Genomic DNA, 19309 nt, shown 5'->3' with positions numbered 1-19309 from the left:
TATTTGGCCGAACTTTTGGCCGCGAAACTGAAAGTCAAACTACAGCAATACACTGATAGCGGCGAACAGAGCGTCGACCGTCGATCAACTGACAAGCGGTCAAGCGCGTCGGCTTTTATACAGGCGCTATCGAACTTTCCAGCGACAGTGGCGGCGTTATCTCTCGACAAAGCTGGAACATTCGCGTGCAGCGCGCAATCTTATCAAAACGATCTATTACAACCGCGAAGCTTCTCGAAAATTGCTTCGCGGACAGCGTCGAGCGTTGATAACCGTCCTTGCTGGTCAAACCCGAATACATCAAAATAAAACAAGAAGTGGGCGTGGCAATATAGACGGAACATTGATTCTTAGCCAATCAATGGACAACGCACGTGGGCCAATGCATACAGACGACCTTATGCATATCCACCTAACTAGTACAATAAGAAAGTTGTCGCGCAGTTGCCGCGAGCAACTGCGCGGCGGACCGCAGCGTTATGCCGTGGCAGCAGACGACGCGCCGATAGTGGCGCAAGACGGAACTGCAGCGCCGCTAGTTCTCGCGACCGCCGTTCGGACCACCCTCCTCCGCTGGCGGAGATACGGAGCTTTGAAACTGAGTTTGTTCTAGTAACGTTGGTCTGACGTCTATATATACACTCACACATACAAACGCACGCACGAACATACATAAAGTATGGTTGAACCCCCCCCCGAAAAAAATTTCTGGCTACGCCCCTGGCCCGTGTGCTTAGATTTGGTGCACGTTAAAGAACCCAAGGCGGTCGAAATTTCCGGAGCCCTCCACTACGGTGTCTCTCACAATCATTTCGTGATTTTGGGACGTTAAACCACAACAATTATTCATTAATTATATATAGGGCTAGAGACTCTCTGACAGGGTCATTACCGATAAACATCACCTAGCTTCAATAAACAACACCGTCAAGAAGCCCGCTAGGCTAAACACCCACACTTGCACAACGTGAATATGTCTGAACCATACGAATGCGATGCATCGACGAATCAAGACAATTGTAAAAAAAATACTCCCTTGAAGGCTTTGTTGAAATATTTCGTGATTGTGGAGATGCTGTCGAACGCTAGAAATATGAAAGGCGTCGCGCCGATACCGCCAATGAACTCTCAGAGGTGAGTCTGCATGCAGTTCTTTTACGCCGTGTACCGCACGCGCCGACCACGCGGCGACGCATCTGCAACGAACATGGCGCAGGGTGGATGGATGGAAAACTTTATTATGGTCCTTCGGAACGCGCTCTAGCACTTAGCGGGCTGCTCCTACGTCGGAACAAAAAGAACAAGTCTCTATGCCGTCTCTGCTGCCTGCTGCTGCTGCGTCGCGGGCCCGTTCATAGATACCCATAGTGCCCATAGCTGTTCGAGTTCCGTAGGATGGCGTGATGCCTTCGCCGCCGCGTTACGCGAAACTGGATAGCTTTTTTTAAATTTACTTATTTAATAAAAAGTGCGTGTTTTTTTAAGAAAAAAGAATGAAAACCAAACCGCGTGGAATCACGTGACGGCGGGCGGTAGTCTAATACGAATGCGTAGGTGAGGCGCCCCTTCGGTAGATAACTAGCCATGTAGCCAATGTAGCTAGCGGAGGTAGGGTGGCTAGAATCTAGCGGAGGCGTGCAACTCGAAGCGCGGGAAAGGGAGAATGGCGATGGTGCAGATAGTGCAGAAATGGCAAAGAGCTGGTCATGGAGGCGCCTAAAAAACGCCGAAGTTCAAAGGTTGGCGCTATTTTGTTAAGTGAGGGACTTCACGCATGAGGTGGCCGCTCGCGTGGCACATGCTCGTACCTTGTGATGGTTTTCCGATGGCGCTTGAAAAGGTACGTACTACGTTCGTCAGCTGCAGGTACTGGCTGCCCCATTTCGTTGGCATCATTCTGAAGTACATTGCCAAAGTTACGCCATCGCATCTCATCAAGATGACGTAGAATGAATTTGCCGTCCCGGGAGCAGGCCCTGTAGGAAACGAGACCTATTGCTGTCGTCTCACTTGCTCTGACTGGAATCCACGCAGGGCCGCGGGGCTGAAATTACTTTTAAATACCTCCTTGTGTGGCACAAATGACATTGCCTTAGGTAACAGTTCGTCAGCATTGGCGTGCACACGATGGGGATAGGAGCACGCCCCCCCTAATCGTATGAGGGGGGCGCCAAGTGTGCTCCATGCCTTTACTCAGTCGGACCCGTTCCGTCCAAAGTGCAAGGTTATGGACATGCGCGTTTTTGACGATAATGGCGCCCGAGGACCACTGATTTTGCACTACTTTCGTTTTTTTTTTAACCCCCGGAAATCCGGGGACCAAAGGCAGGCCGTTGTGCGAAACACGTCATCGCTTCATTTTCATTTCTGCATCCACTGCGAACCTTTTGCTTTCTTTCGAACTCGACCAATGGCAGGAGGGGAGGGGGGGGGGCGCTGCAGTGAGACTGTGCCCCCACCTAATGGAGAACTCTGCGCACGCTTATGATCATAAGTGTTCACATTTTGAGCACTTCCACGAGTTCTGTAAGCCTAGGTGGATGCGTTCTAACAATATCGTAGCCATCGTGCACGATGTGGTGTGTCAATTGTTGCCGCAAAAAAACTGTCACGGCACCGCCCCTGGTCACTCTCAACAAAACGCCGCAGTGACTGCTTTCTCGTGCATATCTTGCATTTTGCTTGTCCGTTGAATGAGGTATGAAAGGGAGCTGATGTGTGGTTAACTAGCCCATCCCTCAAAATGTACACGTAACTCCTCAGATTCAATCAATCATAGGCGGGCGCACAGGGTAAGCGGGGGGCGCCCCCCTTAGTAGCCACCTAAGAGGGTAGGGGTCGCAAAGTGTGCCCCATACATTGACTTAGTAGGGAGGGTTCCCCTCCCCCTAATGGGGAACCCTGCGCACCCCTATGGGCTCAATTTTCTGAAACCACAGAACCTGGCGAACGACGTGTTCAACAAAGCTATCTGAAGAGACCTGTGACGCACCGTGAAGAAGGCAAAGAAGTCGCCTCCAACAACTTTGACAAAGACTCCACAACAATAATAAAGGTCTGCCCATGGGGCCAGTGAAGTCAGTGTGCAATCTGAACCATGAAGTCCTGGTTATTTCCTATGCATAAACAGCTGCTCTATGAGGATCAGGTATATGTTCTTAGCAGGCCAAGCAGCTGCTGATGTAGACTTTAATATGTGTGTTTATTTTGGGCCATCGCAAAGAACTCCAACCAAGGGCCTTCGTACACACAATTCCTGGATGAGCTGTACTTGTGGAAGACATCCAGCATCACCTTCCTTCAAATTTTAGGTATTACAACTCCATTGCTTCAGAGCATGCACACTTTGTGCACTGACAGCTTGTGCTGCCTGATCTTGAATGGCTGAAGTTCGGGCTCCTCAATTGTTGACAGCCATCCCCCCAATTCTTCAGAACACATAAAAAGATGACCAGGGTCTTGTGTTGTTAATCTTTCAATGGCCTCACCGTCAAGTGGAGAGTCCAGGAGAAAAACCTATTGGTGTGGTGGCTCTGGAAATTGGGACTGTGAGTGGCAGGTTAGTGCATCAGCATTTTGTATTTCCTTTCCTTGTTGATGAATCAAAATGCAGTCATATGCATTCAGGAGGATAACCCAGCACAGCATTCTTGGGCATAATATTTGAGGTATTTGCTTTGATGCTGTGAGCAAAGCTAGGGGTGGTTTATGGAACGTTACAATATCAAACGTGACATCACAGTGAAGGCTTCTCTTTCAATCTGCACATAATTTGCCTCTGTGGCTGTCAGTGCTCTTCAGTAGAAAACAACAGGGGCTTCATGACCATCCTCCAGTCAGACTCAAGGCCATAAGGCGAGGCGTCACATTTTATTGCAAGAGGCTTGCTCTCATTGAAATGATGCAACGCATTCTTTGATGATAACAACTGCTTTGCTTTCCTGAATGCTTTATCACAAAGAACTGTCGGCTCCCACTGGTTTCTTTGTTAAGGAAACATGAGGCAGTTCTGCCACTGTCACCTTGTTCCTTCAGAAAATGTATGGTAGAAATTCAAAATGCCAAGGAGGAAAATCTTCCAAAACTTCCTGAAATGGAAAGAACAGCAGGAATGGGCCGAATGATGTGGAGTAGAACACTGGGTCACTGCCTTATACCATTCAGCACCTAATGGATTCACAGCGTGAACTCATATTGGAGACCTGAATCTCCACATCACCATGTTCCCTAGGAGGATTAAAATGCTACTTTTAATTTGTTTCACCTTAAAAACTAACCGTTGTGAGCTTCCTACTAGTATCCTTGGGAGTTGTCAACATAGAACTCACAGGAACAAAGAGGGCTGAATACAGCCAAAAAATTGATTTTGACCAGAAGAAAACCTAACATTACCAACACAAAGTTAGAGAACATTGTTCTCATGAAGAAGGGACTGTCAAACAATGGCTGTGAATATAAAAGACAGTATTGTGCCTCTAAAGTGATGAGTCGTCAAGGCAACTGAGCTGTCTGGTATACAATGGCATGAACAGAACTGAAGAATGTGCCTCCATAACAGATGTACTGCTGTGCAGGGGCGTAGCCAGAAATTTTTTTCGGGGGGGGGGGGGGGGGGGGGGTTCAACCATACTTTATGTATGTTCGTGCGTGCGTTTGTATGTGTGCATGCCTATATACGCAAGCAAAACTGAAAAATTTTGGGGGGGGTTTGAACCCCCCCAACCTCCCCCCTTGGCTACGCCCCTGCTGCTGTGGTTCAGCAGGTGGTATATTTCATTCACTTTGTGGGGTAAAGCCAAAGCATCACCTATGGCCACTGTTTGCATTGCACAATAGAATCTCATTAAATGGAACCTGAAGGGACCAGGAAAATATGTTCCATTTAGTAGGAGTTTCATTAACTGAGTGATGAATAGTGGTACAGCAGTCAAATACAAAAACCAATCAAATTAGCGGCAGTTGTGTTTGAGCAGATACTACGCGTGTGTGAATAGTGAAACTTGGAGCCAAATCGAATATGAATCGAATAGTGATGACACCGAATGGAATACGAATACAAACTAGGTACTATTCGAATAGTTTTCAAATAGTAAGGCAACCAATTTTCAAAGCAGCCCCAGAATATAACCATTTCCAAAAGAGTTCAAGAATTGCACAACACTTTATTTGAAACAAATGTTCACATGCTTTAACAAAGGAACATTGCAATTACTTTTAACCAACAAAAATACCACAATTATGTAAACTGAGGCAAGCTTGTGTGCATCAGTGGCTAGAGCCTTAGACGTATTTTGTCACTGCAGGTTGAAATACAGCAGTGATCACAGTATTCAAGGTGGCACTTTGTCAACAGCTTTTAAATAAAACTGTTATATAAATATTAAACAATATTCATGAGCTACGTTCACCATGAATGTCATGGTGAACGTAGTGGACTGATGACTCTGTCGCTTTGGCGACAATGGAGTTTTAAGCAAAAGTGCCTTCTTCCTGTGATCAACATAGTGTCAATAGCCCCATAAAACCTTGGGCTGCATGTGTGTTGGCAACTCGATGATTAAACCAAGAAACGTTATCCCTCTCTGTTCCAATGCTTCGTTTCTTTGAGGTTTTTTCATCGGTGCTTATTCAAAAACTATTTGAAATATATTTGGCATTTTTATTATGCACTATTTGATTCAGTACTCAAATCGAATAGCGCATATTTGTTATTTTGCATAATGTATTTGTTATTCGTTATGCGTAGCATATTCATTATTCAAGATTTTTGAACGTTTGCACACCCCTACCATATGCCTTAGAAGAATATACTGAAAAGAGACAGGCTGAGTTTTGCATTACGTACCACAGTGGCTATGGATTGCACTGTCCAAGGTAGCGAGTTCGATCCTGACTGTACCAGCCACTTTTTGGGGTTGGTGAAACGTAAACATGCTTGGTATTGTGCATTAGGTATATGTTGTGGACTCCAGCAGGTCAAAATTTTGTCTGGAGTCTTCTCCTACTATGTTGTGCTTAATGAAATATGGATTTTAGCATGTAAAACCCCAGAACTTGTTTGTTTTTTACCTCAGCATTAAGTCATTAAGCAGCACGCTATTTGGCAGGACCTATACTTCTTTATTTTTGCATTTTTAAAAATAATTGCAGACGCGTATAAATTTAACATAACTACACTTTTTATACTATGACTGAAACCTTTCTGCATGAAATTTGGCTTACCCAGCAGTAATATTAATGTGCCAATGAAACATTTATTTACAGAAACAATGTGCTCTTACTTCAAGACCAAGCAGGAGTGAAATAGTGCCAGATAGATAGCATGTATGAAAACATTGAGACCAAGCACTAGTGTGGTAATAAATATAAGAAACACTGACAGTCTGTTTGCACATTTATCAGTCAGTAATCAATTAGGTCAAACAATATTAGCAATGCATGTGTCACATGACAAAAATACTCTGTAACCACATAGTTATACACTGCACAAATCTAATCATATAAGGGTCAATGGTAATGCCCATTTCATTTTGTCTGCGTATATTTGACAGAAAGGTCTGGTGAAAAGTCATTATTTTATATATACCTTAACAATATGAAAGTATTACTGCTTTAAAATGTTCCAAGCAAGGCATGTACAGTGAAACTTCACTCGAACGAAATTGAAGCTACGTCAGGAAAAAGTTTGTTGAAGTGAAAGTTCGTTGAACTGAAAAAAAACTATGTTGTAGTTATTATAAGCTGAAGAAAACATCAGGTGCTGAAATGAAATTTAAAGCCATTTATTTGTCATGCTGCTCATTTGCATACATGGGTGTCGTTAGGACTTGGTCTTGGGGGGGGGGGGGGGGGGGGCAACCTCTTTGTCACCCCCTACCAACGCCCATGTTTGCATGTGAATTTATACTTACAGAGGATCTTGTGAAGAATGGAGTAATCTTTTACTACATCTGTGCTTTAACACTGCAATGGTCATGAATTGAGCTATTATGTCCAAGCTCTCATGAATCTTCTCTGGCGCAACATTCTGCTGGGCAGAAAAGGACTTTAGTTTCTCCAAGTGCATCAGTGCTTCAGTGCTTCTACACGAAATATCCAGTTTTAGGGGCGAAGCACCTTAACTAAGACCTCACAATGTCCATCCGTCCGCTGTAGTCTACAGTCAAAGCGCAGGTGCAAAACAGCTGTGCATAAACCGTCTACAGAGCGAGCATAGCGTGCATATGGTTTAAAAATAGACCGTACTCGGCATGGCGCCGCTCAAAAGCTGCTCGAAAACAAGCGCATCGATTAACAGGTGACAACGTGCGCAAAACCTTCTACAGAGCGTGCGTAGCGCGCACATGGTCCCAAAATAGACCGTTTTCGGGCGCAGCGCCGCGCGACCTCATCTTTGCCAACTTCAGGCTAGATCCGATCAAAGAACCACTGGCTCTGCATTTCACGGATCACAAAGCAGTAATAATGAAGGCAAAGTAGAATCTACAATTGAACACAACGTACGAGTTATGACCAATAAAACACATACTGTATATAACTGTACACACGCATTGTCACTAATTTACATGCGTGAGTGGGCAATGTCATGGAAGAATCACGATTACGGAATGATCCCCATTGCTTCGCCCACTCATCATCATGCACTTCGTAGATATGCGTGGATTTTTTCCTCTAGAGGCATGCACTTCCATTTTGCACTCATCATAACCTGCGCGCATTGTAGGGCTAAAGCTGCAGCTGTCACTGCGGTTATCACTCTGGCTGGCTTTGAAAATATGTAGGCAGACAATTATTTCAAGTGGGCCAATAGAGTACACATTTCATCATGTGGTAATGAAGCGTCGTTGTCAACGTAAAATTGTGGCATCCGCGATTAGATCTGATGGCACGCCGCTTCAGAGCATTGGAAATAAGCTATATGCTACAAGAAATGCAGTTGTACTTGATCAACATGACCTGGGTAGCATTGGATGGTGTAACAGAATATGTTTGTAGCACTCAAATAGACTACACACTGAACTTCGTTCAATTGAAGTGAGTTAGCCTTGCGTTCAGTGGCGCTTCCGTGGGGGATTTTAAAAAAGTTTGTAGAACTGAATAGGTTCGTTTAACTGACGTTCATTCAAGTGGTATATTACTGTAAAGTTGTGCAAATGATAGTGGTGAGACACATGTGATGGAATGGTTTCAAATATTTGTGCTTTCAAGATGGAATAGCCATTGTGATAGCTTAGCAGGAAAGGTGTCTCACTGCTAAGCTCGAGGGCACGGGTTCAATTTCTGGCCACAGTAGCCATATTTTGATGGGGATGAAATGCAAGAATACCCATGTGCTTAGATTTAGGTGCACGTTAAAGAACCCCAGATGGTCATAAATTGATCTGGAGTTGCCCAATATGTCATGCCTCATAATCATGTCTTTGGCATGTAAAATCCCAGAAAAATAATTATATTATATGGTTGTGTTCAAGATGCAGTGACTGTTGCATTTGTTCTATAAAAATTTTCTGTTATTGACTCATGGCCATTTATGCCATTGCTGATGGAAGTGCCAGCTACCTCCTTTCTACATTTCGTGAATTATTCAGAGCATTGGAAATTAGGAAGCCTATGCATTTTGGGCTTAAATGAAAGTTTACTTTTGTGTCCGCTTAAGCCTTATTTCTTACTGAGCAGCCTCACTTATACACTTACAAGTCTAGGCAACACTTCGTAGTGGTGAACAGAAGCAAGTGCAATTAACTTGGTTAATTTTAAACTGCGGTAATCCACTTACAAAACTGCTACCACCATACGGTGATGCTAGTTGCAGTCTTGCTCAAAATGAACCCCAGAGAACATTTATAAATGGCTTGATGTCGTTTATTGCATCGTACATACCTCATGCATACAATGGTGCCATCACATATAGTATGCAATGGCACCTCCAGTGCTAAAGTTGAGGAATAAAATCAGAAATAAGTGTAATGTTTATAGGGCTTGTCAGCAATGTTTTATGCCCAAGTTCCCGAAAGACTTGTTGTTTGTTACCACTGCTGAAAAACAATGCAAAAGAAAAATAATCTAAAATTTAGCCAGGGATGAGGCTCAAACAAATGCCGTCATTGCCTGCTCATTGGTGCATGAAATGAACATACAGTAGACTCCTGTTAAACGAAAGCTGAAGGGACCAGGAAAATATGTTTCATTTAACAGGAGTTTCGTTTACTGAGAGATCAAAAGGGGTGCAGAATTCAAGCACAAAACCAATCATGTTACAGGCAGTTGTTCCATTTAAGCAGCAATTTCATTTAAGAGATTTTCGTTTATTGAGAGCCTACTGTACTAACATAGCTTCAACTGCTGGGTGCAATGCATATACTGAATTATTCGAGGCTCTTGAGAGGTGCACAACAAAGAGAACAACAGGGGTCTCAGAATGGAACTGAATGAAGCGGTAGATAATAATAATAATAATAATATTAATAATGCCTTTTATTTCTTCAAATAAAGCAGTACATGTGGCTAGGCCTGCCAAAGCCAATTGGTGGCTTGAGTGGCAGAGCCTGGCAGACAGCGAAACAAACCGAACGCATTACAAGGTTGTAGTACATGGCATAAGAGCGATGATAGGACAAAAAACAACGTGCACATTAGATTAGAAGCAACAGGGCATACAAGCGATAGTTATTAGCAATATATAACAATTACAGAAATTGAGAGTGAACAAAAAACATAAATACAGCGAAAGTTTCTTAAGCAAGGTACCACACTAGATGACTGTTCAGTAGCATGCTTGCAAATGAGTACATATGAGATAACACCAGACATGACATGCATTAAAATTATCGACAGATACGCCGTAGCAGTTTCTTTAATTTGTATTTTGTTTTTATGCGAAAAATGCTGGGGGGTAGCACATTGAAATAAGTTGGAACATAATGGGCTCGTATTCTAGTTCCATACCTTGTTGAACACCGCAGTCTCCAGTAACGGACTTTGGGCCTTAGAGAACGGGAAGTGACATATGGAACCAGGAATTCTTTGTACCAGAAATGTTTTCAAAACAACCGTTTGAATTAAGAGATCATTGAAGTTCGGCATTAAGAGCACTTTGAAAATGTCTCTCTCTGAGTTCATGTTCAAGTCATAAGAAATATTTTTTAAGATCGAACGTAATATTCTGTTTAATCTATTGTGCCATCGGACAGCACAGTGCCCGTAAATGGTTATTCCATAACGCAGTATACTGTAGCCTAAAGCCTGTATTATCATTTTACGTACTGAAAACGGCATGTAGTATCTTATATTATATAATAGACAAGACACAGCGCGAAGTCTTTTGCAAACGTAGGCAAGATGACTATTCCAGGAAAGGTCACTATCAATGTATAAGCCAAGGTACTTCACAACAGATGAATACTGTAATGGCCTACAAGAGCAGGATGAACAATTCGAACAATGCAAAATGAAAGGATAGTCAAGGGTTACTTTCTTCAACGGATTATGGAAGCAGATTAAATTAGTTTTAGACACATTTATATTAATAAGGTTGTCACGAAACCAATCCATGGCTTAGTGGCAGCTGACTGCAGAAGAGTAATCGCCTCATAGAAGTTGTTAGCAGACGTCAAGATCACAGTGTCGTCGGCATATTGATATAGAGAAACCGGTATCGCGCTGTGAAGATAGCTCAAGATTCAAGGCTGCACATTTCGTCTCACACATAATGAAATATGTATGCTTTAAATCCTCTGGTAGCCTACCTCTAAGCAGCGGTAGTAATATTTGCATGATAAATTGAAAAAAAGAATGCCGTAAATTCTGCCTAATTTATTTTGACAAATTCAGTTTCGACCAAAAATTGTCGATTTCTTCAACAGCCGGGCGCAAAAGTAACTGAGTTTCTTAAATGTTCCTGACTGTTCTTGTCGGCATGTCAAGATACCAACGGGTGGATCTCCTATCTTCATTATGGAAACTCCTTGTTACGAATGTCTGAAAGCACCAGTAGTGTACGTACGCTTCTCTCAAAAGGTGAGTGGGACAATGCATATTAATGCTCTTGTGATTTATCTAGTTGCTCACGCCAGCTGTTACAACCATTATACGGCAACGGGGTGGGCCAAGCCCGCCCTCCTCTTTGCTTGATTTTGCTTCTTTCTACCGTCCATGTCTTCACCGCGTTCGAGAAACCTCCAGCCCTTTCTGGTCATGTGCAAATACGCAACCACAATACAGTGTGTATAACAGTGAGATTAGGTAATTGTGACTTGATTGGAAGTAAAATGTGTGGCTGCTGTACAGACTCAATGTCTCACTCGCTTGTACTAGCACTTGGGTATGCATGCTACTTCATTCCTGTTCTACTTTGATGAATAAACAGTCTGTACCTTATGACTGTCATATTATGTCATTTTATTTTAACAGCAATGCTAAGAAACCAGGATATATATTTCCAGAGAAAAAGGAAACACTTGTTCAGCTGTATACAGTGTTGTATGCGTTACCAAAAAAAGTAACCAAATACGTTACCTGTTACTCTAACAAAGGAGGAACGCGGTGCCGCCCTTTATTACCCTCAAAAAAAAGGTAACGCGTTATTGTTACCATTACCAAAAAAAAGTCACGCATATTAGTTCTGCCATTACTCCAGGGTCAGAAACTTGAATCAGTGCGCCCTCACTGCAGGAAGCAGAATAACAATTTAATATACCTTATATTTATATTTCACATAAAACCTCTAACCAAAACAACGATTTAAGGTGAGTTACTGATATAACAAGACACACTTTATATATATATATATATATATATATATATATATATATATATATATATATATATATATATATATATATATATATATATATATATATTTTATCATTATTATTTGGGCATAACACATACACAGGGTTTGCCGTGAAATAAGGCAAAGGAGGACTTAAGCCTCCTGGTTAGGCCTTACCTTGCTGGGGCAGCAGAAGCAGCGGATTTATCAATAAATAACGACATAATCGCTAATACAGTGAGAATATAATCACTAATTACAGTAATAACATAATGAAAGTAGTGAACATAACCAAAGTAATGACATAATCACAGTAAGAACATAACCACAAAGGCAGTAAGAATTAACAACAAGAACATATAATCACTAATGAAGTAACTAGTGACACTTAGTAACAGTAGCACTTAGTAACGTTGCAGTGCAGCCACCAAACATCCTTATTATTATTGAAGTCACACTTAATTAACATTTGTACAACACATCCGAATCCGACGCAAGAAACATATTAATTAATAAATGTTTAAACTCACGAATTGTTTTATAATTTCTCGCTACTTCAAGAACGGTAGGATACATATTGCATAAACATATAGTTTCATACTCAACCGTTTGCATGCCATAGTTTGTCCTGGGTTTCTTCCTTCTGTTGATGTGCGCCGTAAACTGTATCCCGTGTATTGACTGAGGTACCGGTTTGAAAATGTCTCAAAGCTGCTGGAGACTTCTTTAAATAACACAAGTGCGCCAGACCTTAGCAATATTATAGTGGCCTAATGTTTACTGTAGAGTTGCATGTGATGGCTCATCACTTCGGGGCACATGGTAAAGCCATTTCTCAAAGTAACAGTAAACAGAAAATGAGGTTTCACCATCAACGCTCTCCGGGAAGGAAACATCACTGATCTCTCAACAAATTTACAGTGATTCTGACGGTATGCTTCTACTAGCATACAAATCAAATGTGCAGATCTTGTAGGAATAAAGAGGTCCTTAAATTGCATAGTCTCGGAAAAAATATTTGTAGCATAAACCATTTTTGCCGCTTTAACCTATAAAATTGCCACGAAAATTGCGATTGTTTATACGAAGGCGTTCAAGTTCGGCCTCGCTCGCTTAGGAATTCAACAACTAGAGTTGTGTACCCCCAGTAAGAAGCAGATAGAAGCAAATTTTGTTTTGAAAACAACTAATAAACAGTGCTATAGTATTGCAGGGACAACTTGCTGACATCTACAACTTGTAGAATTTAAGCAACAACTATGTCTAAGCTGTCGTCGTACAGCGTGCTTCGCTTCTTAGTGATACACCCGCAGCTACAAATAGGCGCTCGACAGATGCATTAGATGATAGCTCCTATTGTCAACAACACCTGGCAGGCTGATAGCAGTCCGCCGCTGCGACATAAGGATAGCTCTGGGAATGTGGCGCCTACGAGACAAAGGAGTTTTGTGTAAGACTGCCAGAATAAAAAGTAACGATCAGTAACGTCACACATCACGTGAACGAAAAATGTTAACGAAAGTACGTTACCCATTACAGTTACGAGGTGGTAACGAGTACGTTACTAAATTACCTGCAAAAAGTAACGTGTTACCGTTAAAGGCATTATTTGTATGACGCATTACCGCCAACACTGGCTGTATATATGTATTCACCAAGAAAAACCAATAGTAATGTGTTGAAAGTAAAAGCCAAAAAATAGTGAAATGCTTGATGGAGAATTGTTTGTGCATGAATATAAATAACAATGGCTGAGCCAAGTGTGGAAACAGGAAGGATGTCAATATATATGGTGAGGACGGAAGTCTACGCATGCAATGGGTACGGTATGTACATGTATCGAAGAAAACGGCCGGCAGTGCATTAGAATTGCTACGCAGTGGGATACCATTAGCATAAACACAGGTATACCTATTTCTTGTACAACAACATATACAGCAAGGGCAAAATGAAGCTTTTGTTTGCATTTGTGAAGGGTGATGACCTTTTCTGTAGTGTTCTTATGATTTAGCCACATAAGAGAGTTGAGCTAATATTGATAAGAACATCGAGCACCAGCTTTGTCGCCTTTGGGGGAAGTGTATCGCAGTTGTTCGTCCTGTTGCCAAAACTTAATGTCAAGTGGCTGGTACCAAAAGGAGAGAGTACAAGAGTAATGCAGAAGTGGAGCATATTAGGTTCCTGAGAGTCATGGCACTGGCTGAATGGTATATCCCAAGCAACACTTACCTACCTTGATGCAAATTATGCTGGACTGCTGCTGTGAGACCACTATCGCATTGTATGTAGAGATCAATTAAAAAAAACGGATGTGGTGAGGCTGTAGGTATGTAGAAATGTCAGTGTGGTTAACTTCAATCTGAAAAGGCTAATATTGGGGATAATTGACAAAGATTAGTTCAGATTCCTTACTATGAACTTCCATCACCAACTTCTTTGTAGTTTCACTGATCTTGCCTTTCCTTCCAGGATTACTTCGCTGGGAGGACAAGGTTCAATGTCTTCTGGGAGCCAAGGGCTTGGTTTATGGGCTACAAGAGAGTTTGGACTACAGCCTAGAGCTCTTGCATGTAAGGTATTGTGACAGTTTCCTGCTACCTCATGTGCATGCTTCCACACCGCCTAACATAATCGAGATTACTGAGATTATTTGATTCAGATTATTACATTGAGGTTATTTTATTTTTTTTGGCTAGCTTGTTGGGCTCAGTAGTATGAAGCAGGAAGACAGAGCTTAATTTCAATAATAGGGACTTTTAGCTTGTATGTACACTTTTTAACGTTACCATGTTACCGGAACATATGTTTTAGAAAAGTTCTAGCTCGCCATACGTAAACGTTTACGTACACACGTAAACGTACACCTTTACGTTTGTGCAAACCACTAAATGGTGATTATAACTGCATTTAAACTATATTTAATTTAGATAATATTGACTTACCACTGCGGCAAAATCACAAGAGAGGTTTTTAGCGTGTGCAGTATCCCGGTATACGCAAAGGGGTTTAGGAATACCAGGTTACAGGACGATGGTGTCGACAGGCCGGTAACCAGGAATTTTTTTCAGGGGGAGGCCCACTTGCCGAAAAGCTTGACTATTTGAGAAAAACACATATTTTCAATAATTACTTTTAGTAAAAACACCTACTTCACCAAATTTTTGGGAGGGGGGGCCTACACCCAGGCCTGTAGCCGGGGGCCCCCCCCCCTGCCGCCCGGCTACAGGCCTGGGTGTCGACATCTTGTGACGCTTCGTACAACCACAGTCATGGACACGTTTGTTTTTGCCTACTGTTTTTGAGGGGAAAAAATTATTAAAAAGGCAACTCATTCGTAATTATGCCACTGCTAGGCATTTACACTGGAAGTAGAATGCACGTTTCTGCAATAGCAATTTTGTGCTTGTCTGGTTCATCTTAGCCCCGCTAGATGGTGCCACCTATCCAGCCTGTCGGTGGCTTTAGGCCTCTCACGTTTCAGTCTAGATTCAGTAATCCTGCTGAAACAAGGTGATTGCAATTGGCACTCACACTTCGGCTTATTTTGACTCGGCGGCTGGAGTCTCCACAAAGTGGATATTGCGAATAGCCACGAACAAGGGTAGATTTGAGAGATAGAGCCGTAAACGTAAATCGTATCCGGCAAGTAGTTTACATTCCATAGCAGTCTACGTTCCGTAAAGGCTCGCGCATGCGCAGATTCCTTCCAGCATCTGGTAACACGGTAACGTAGAGAAGTATACGGACAAGCTGAAAGCCCCTGATAGCAGATGTTAACTTCGCAAGCTTCTTAGTGCAAAAATTCGCATGATTATTGGCTATCAATGCCTTTGCCTTTTTTTAATTTCTTACTTCAGATATTTGGTAATGATACTTGTGTTTTTTTATAGTAGTTCATTGTTTTAGTTTTAGTGTGTTCATTTAGGTAAACTTGACATATACGCTTGCTCCAGGAAGGTTCTCTTGGTCCATGGCTTCCAGGATTGTTTGCCGGCAGGTTTTACTTCGCCCGTCCCATTCGCTGCGCTCCCCAGAGAAAAATTGTAATGTGTCCTGTGCTCTCGGCTACCCCGAGAAAGCACTGTTAATAAAATGCTCTGCTGGGAATGTTGGTTCATTCTGGAATAGATTTGAGTGCAAAAGGATGAGACACAAGAAGAGAAGATGGTGAAACCACACGAGCGCTCACTGCCAACTGGTTTTATTCGGAAAAAACATGAGAATATAAAGTTCAGTACACAACAGGCACGGCTGTGCACACATCAAGTCAGATAGATGACAAAGGCTTATCATAAATTGCGTTCAATCAACTGCAACTCACTCACCCGCAAACACACCGACGTTTTTCTAACACAGTCTGTGCCTTTCTTTTTTATGTAAAACGCCTCCAAAAGCTCTCATGCCACAGTGTCTCTGCTGCAGCCCGGTACCTTCAGTTCAGAGAACAGAGGCAAACAGTCACACTCTGCACTGTGCGCCGGAAGATTTGCACGCCGATCATTTGTGAGCGACAGCTCATGCTCACGTGCCCGGTCGTTGACACACCGGCTCGTTTATCCGATGTAGGACTTCCCGCAGCTCAGTGGCAACTCATACACAACCGCCTCCGCACAATCCCTGTAGAGCCAGGTGTGCTTTTTTCCACAAGACGCTTTCTTTTTTACCCCGCCAGCTATGCGCGCACAAAGCTTCAACAGCTTGTTCAGCGCTAATATGACGATAGGCACATTGTGCCTAGTCACCACTTTATTGAGGTTGTGCGTCACATTGTGGATGTACGGCAGTACCTCGGGCCTTATGGTGCTCTTCTGTCTTTCCTTGCTCCTCCCCTTTCCTTTAATTTTCTGGAGCAGCGACTCCGCAATGGCCACCAGAAAGGTTTCCGGATATTCTGAAGACCGCAGCTGTTCCACGTGTTGGCAGAAACTGGTTGGGGCTGCGTGGTTGCAAGACTTTTAGAGCGCAGATTCTAAAACGAGTGAGGCAATTACTTGCTTTACTGTCTTAGAATCAGCTGAATTGAACGGCAACAAAGGTTTTCTGGAGTGTGGGTTATAGGTCCAGCAAACACGGGAATGCGACAGGGTAAGCTTTACATCTAAACATTGCAGGTGCTCTTCTGACGGAAGCTCATGAGTAAATGTCAAGCCATGCCCCGGCCGATGGAGGGTGTCTAACACCTCACGCAAAACACTAAAATCGGTAAAATCACTAAAATAGGTAAAATTCTGCTTCTTAAGAACAACTAAAAAGTCATTGACATATCTGCACATCTTAATCACTTTGTCCTAGTTAATAGCATGATCTAAGCGTCTATCTACAGCCGACAAAAAGATATCGCACAGTATCAGTGCCATACATGAACCAATGCAGATACCACATTCCTGCACATAAAGTTTGCCGTCAAAGGAAACAACAGTAGCACCTAAGTAAAATTCCAAGAGAGACATAAAGTCTTCAACACTAATGCCTGCTCTGTCCTGAAACAGGCCCCGCCACGGTGGTCTAGTGGTTATGGCACTCGACTGCTGACCTGAAGGTCACGAGATCGAATACCGGCTGCGGCGGTTGTATTTTCGATGGAGGCGAAAATGTTTGAGGCCCGTGTACCTAAATTTTGGTGCACGTTCAAGAACCTCAGGTGGTCAAAATTTCCAGAGCCCTTCACTACGGCATCTCTCATAATCATATCGTGGTTTTGGGACGTTAAACCCCAGATAATATTATTATTATTATGTTCTGAAACAGTACGTCCCCATAGTTTTCAATACACTCCCTTACGGCAACAATCATTTCTAGGGATGGGCGAATATTCAAGCGTTTCGAATATTCGAATGAATATTGAAGTATTGGAATTCGCTTCGATACGAATTTAGATTATTCGAAATTTTGAAGTATTCGAAATTAACGAATATACGTATATATTTGGTCACACATAGCTTCCTGTAAAGGTGGTTTCACTGCAGCGTCTGGTTGCTGTGCCGTGAAACCACCCATCTAGGTGAACTCTGCACTGCCGCGAAGCCACACTTCAAGGTTAAATGTACATACTTTTTTTTAAGTTTAAAAGCGTGTTATATGAGCTTATATGCACTAAGTCTAGTAATTTTTAAATTGTAACATATTGTACCACTTATAACTTGCACCCTACTGCTATTCAGATTTTTATATACTATTCAAGGTTTCTTCCACTTCATTTCAAACCAAAAAAGTGACATTCACTCATACCTAGTTCCAATTCTTAAAAATATTGTGCAAGGGTCATGACGAAAATGCTCATTTTTCTTAATAATATGTGGTGAGTACTATTTGAACTATTCCATTTGAAATTATTCGACCAAATCACTATTCGCTTCGGATTCGCTTCGAACCTCAAATTTACTATTCACCCATCCCTAATCATTTCCTTATGTAGGATAGAATAAAACAGGTCTCCACGTCAACAGAGAAGAAAAAATCCACCGAATGATTGTCACATACAGATTCAATCACCTCAAAACGAATTTTTTGCTGCAAAAGGGTCATCAAGAGACAAACTACCTAAACATTTCAGAATGTACCGGCTAAGGTACAACTGCCAGGACCCCTTCTCACTGACAAGAGATCTAAAGGGTATCCCATCTTTGTGAGTCTTTGCAGTAAAGAATATAGACAGGCATTTCACATGCAGGAATGTTCTTTGCCAGTCTGCTCAGCTCAAGCTGGTTGCACCTTTCCACAGCTGCAGTTTTTGTTTTAGCTAAGCTGGTTTTCCTCGGGACGAAGTTCTTGGATAAAGCTATGGCTGCTTTTTCTTTGAAACCTTCTGAAGGCAGGACAACGAAATTCCCTTCCTTGTCAGCTTGAAGCTGTGGGAGAGCACACACGCCCATTTCCTTTCCTTAAGGCTGGCGCGATCGCGAACTGACGGTGGTAGCCAAGGGACCACTAGGAGAGGAGCACCGTCGCCCTTTCCTGCCGGACAACCCCTTCTTCCCCGTCACTCTGCGCGCCAATCCTCGCTTCCCGGCTCGCGGAAACAACCCTCGTGGTGGGGAGGGAGACGGGAGGTGAATAAAACAACCGGGCATACGAGCAGACGGTCTCTCGTGCCCTGCTGACCGGCGAAGGAACATCTCACCGCCCCGAGACCCGCGAGCCGATCATCGACCGAAGGTGTAAACCATACCCTTTGTTTTCTACGAGAGCGGACTATCCCTCTACGCGACATTTACGCGTTATTGCTAGCGTAGCAATAAAGTGTTGTTTATTGTTCTAGCCTGTTGCCTTATTCGCCCGAACCCGTCGTAGCTGCGATGACGCGTGCTACGGGAAGGGGACGTTGACACGGTACGACTATTTGCGGCTGGGACCGGAGCTAGGCTTCTGCACCAGCCATGCATAGAGCGGACCCCTTAAAAGCAGACATGCTGTTTTCTCTGAAGAAATCTAATACTAAGCTGTGGACACCTTGGGTCGCTGAGAAGGCTTCTTCAAGGTAGCAGTCGAAATAATGTCCACTCCCTCCAGTAGGCACCATTCCTGTTGCTCTCTCTCAGT

At 42.9% G+C, this 19309-nt stretch overlaps 1 long non-coding RNA gene across 2 annotated transcripts; it reads left to right on the top strand.

Annotated features, from left to right (window-relative positions):
- Positions 1–1623: 1623 nt before the first annotated feature.
- On the top strand, positions 1624–15870 carry LOC119400479 (uncharacterized). 2 transcript variants are annotated; one of them, XR_005185099.2, is made up of 4 exons: positions 1624–1840; positions 10863–11016; positions 14240–14345; positions 15724–15870. It is a non-coding gene; the product is annotated as an uncharacterized LOC119400479 (long non-coding RNA). The 2 variants fall into 2 exon arrangements; XR_005185097.1 differs by having other exon boundaries at positions 1626–1840; positions 10924–11016.
- The last annotated feature ends 3439 nt before the right edge of the window (positions 15871–19309 follow it).

Source organism: Rhipicephalus sanguineus, chromosome 1, assembly GCF_013339695.2.
Source record: "Rhipicephalus sanguineus isolate Rsan-2018 chromosome 1, BIME_Rsan_1.4, whole genome shotgun sequence".
Classification (NCBI taxonomy): Eukaryota; Metazoa; Arthropoda; class Arachnida; order Ixodida; family Ixodidae; genus Rhipicephalus; species Rhipicephalus sanguineus.
Note: the sequence above shows the minus strand (reverse complement) of the source record. Positions and strands in the feature narration are given on the sequence as shown.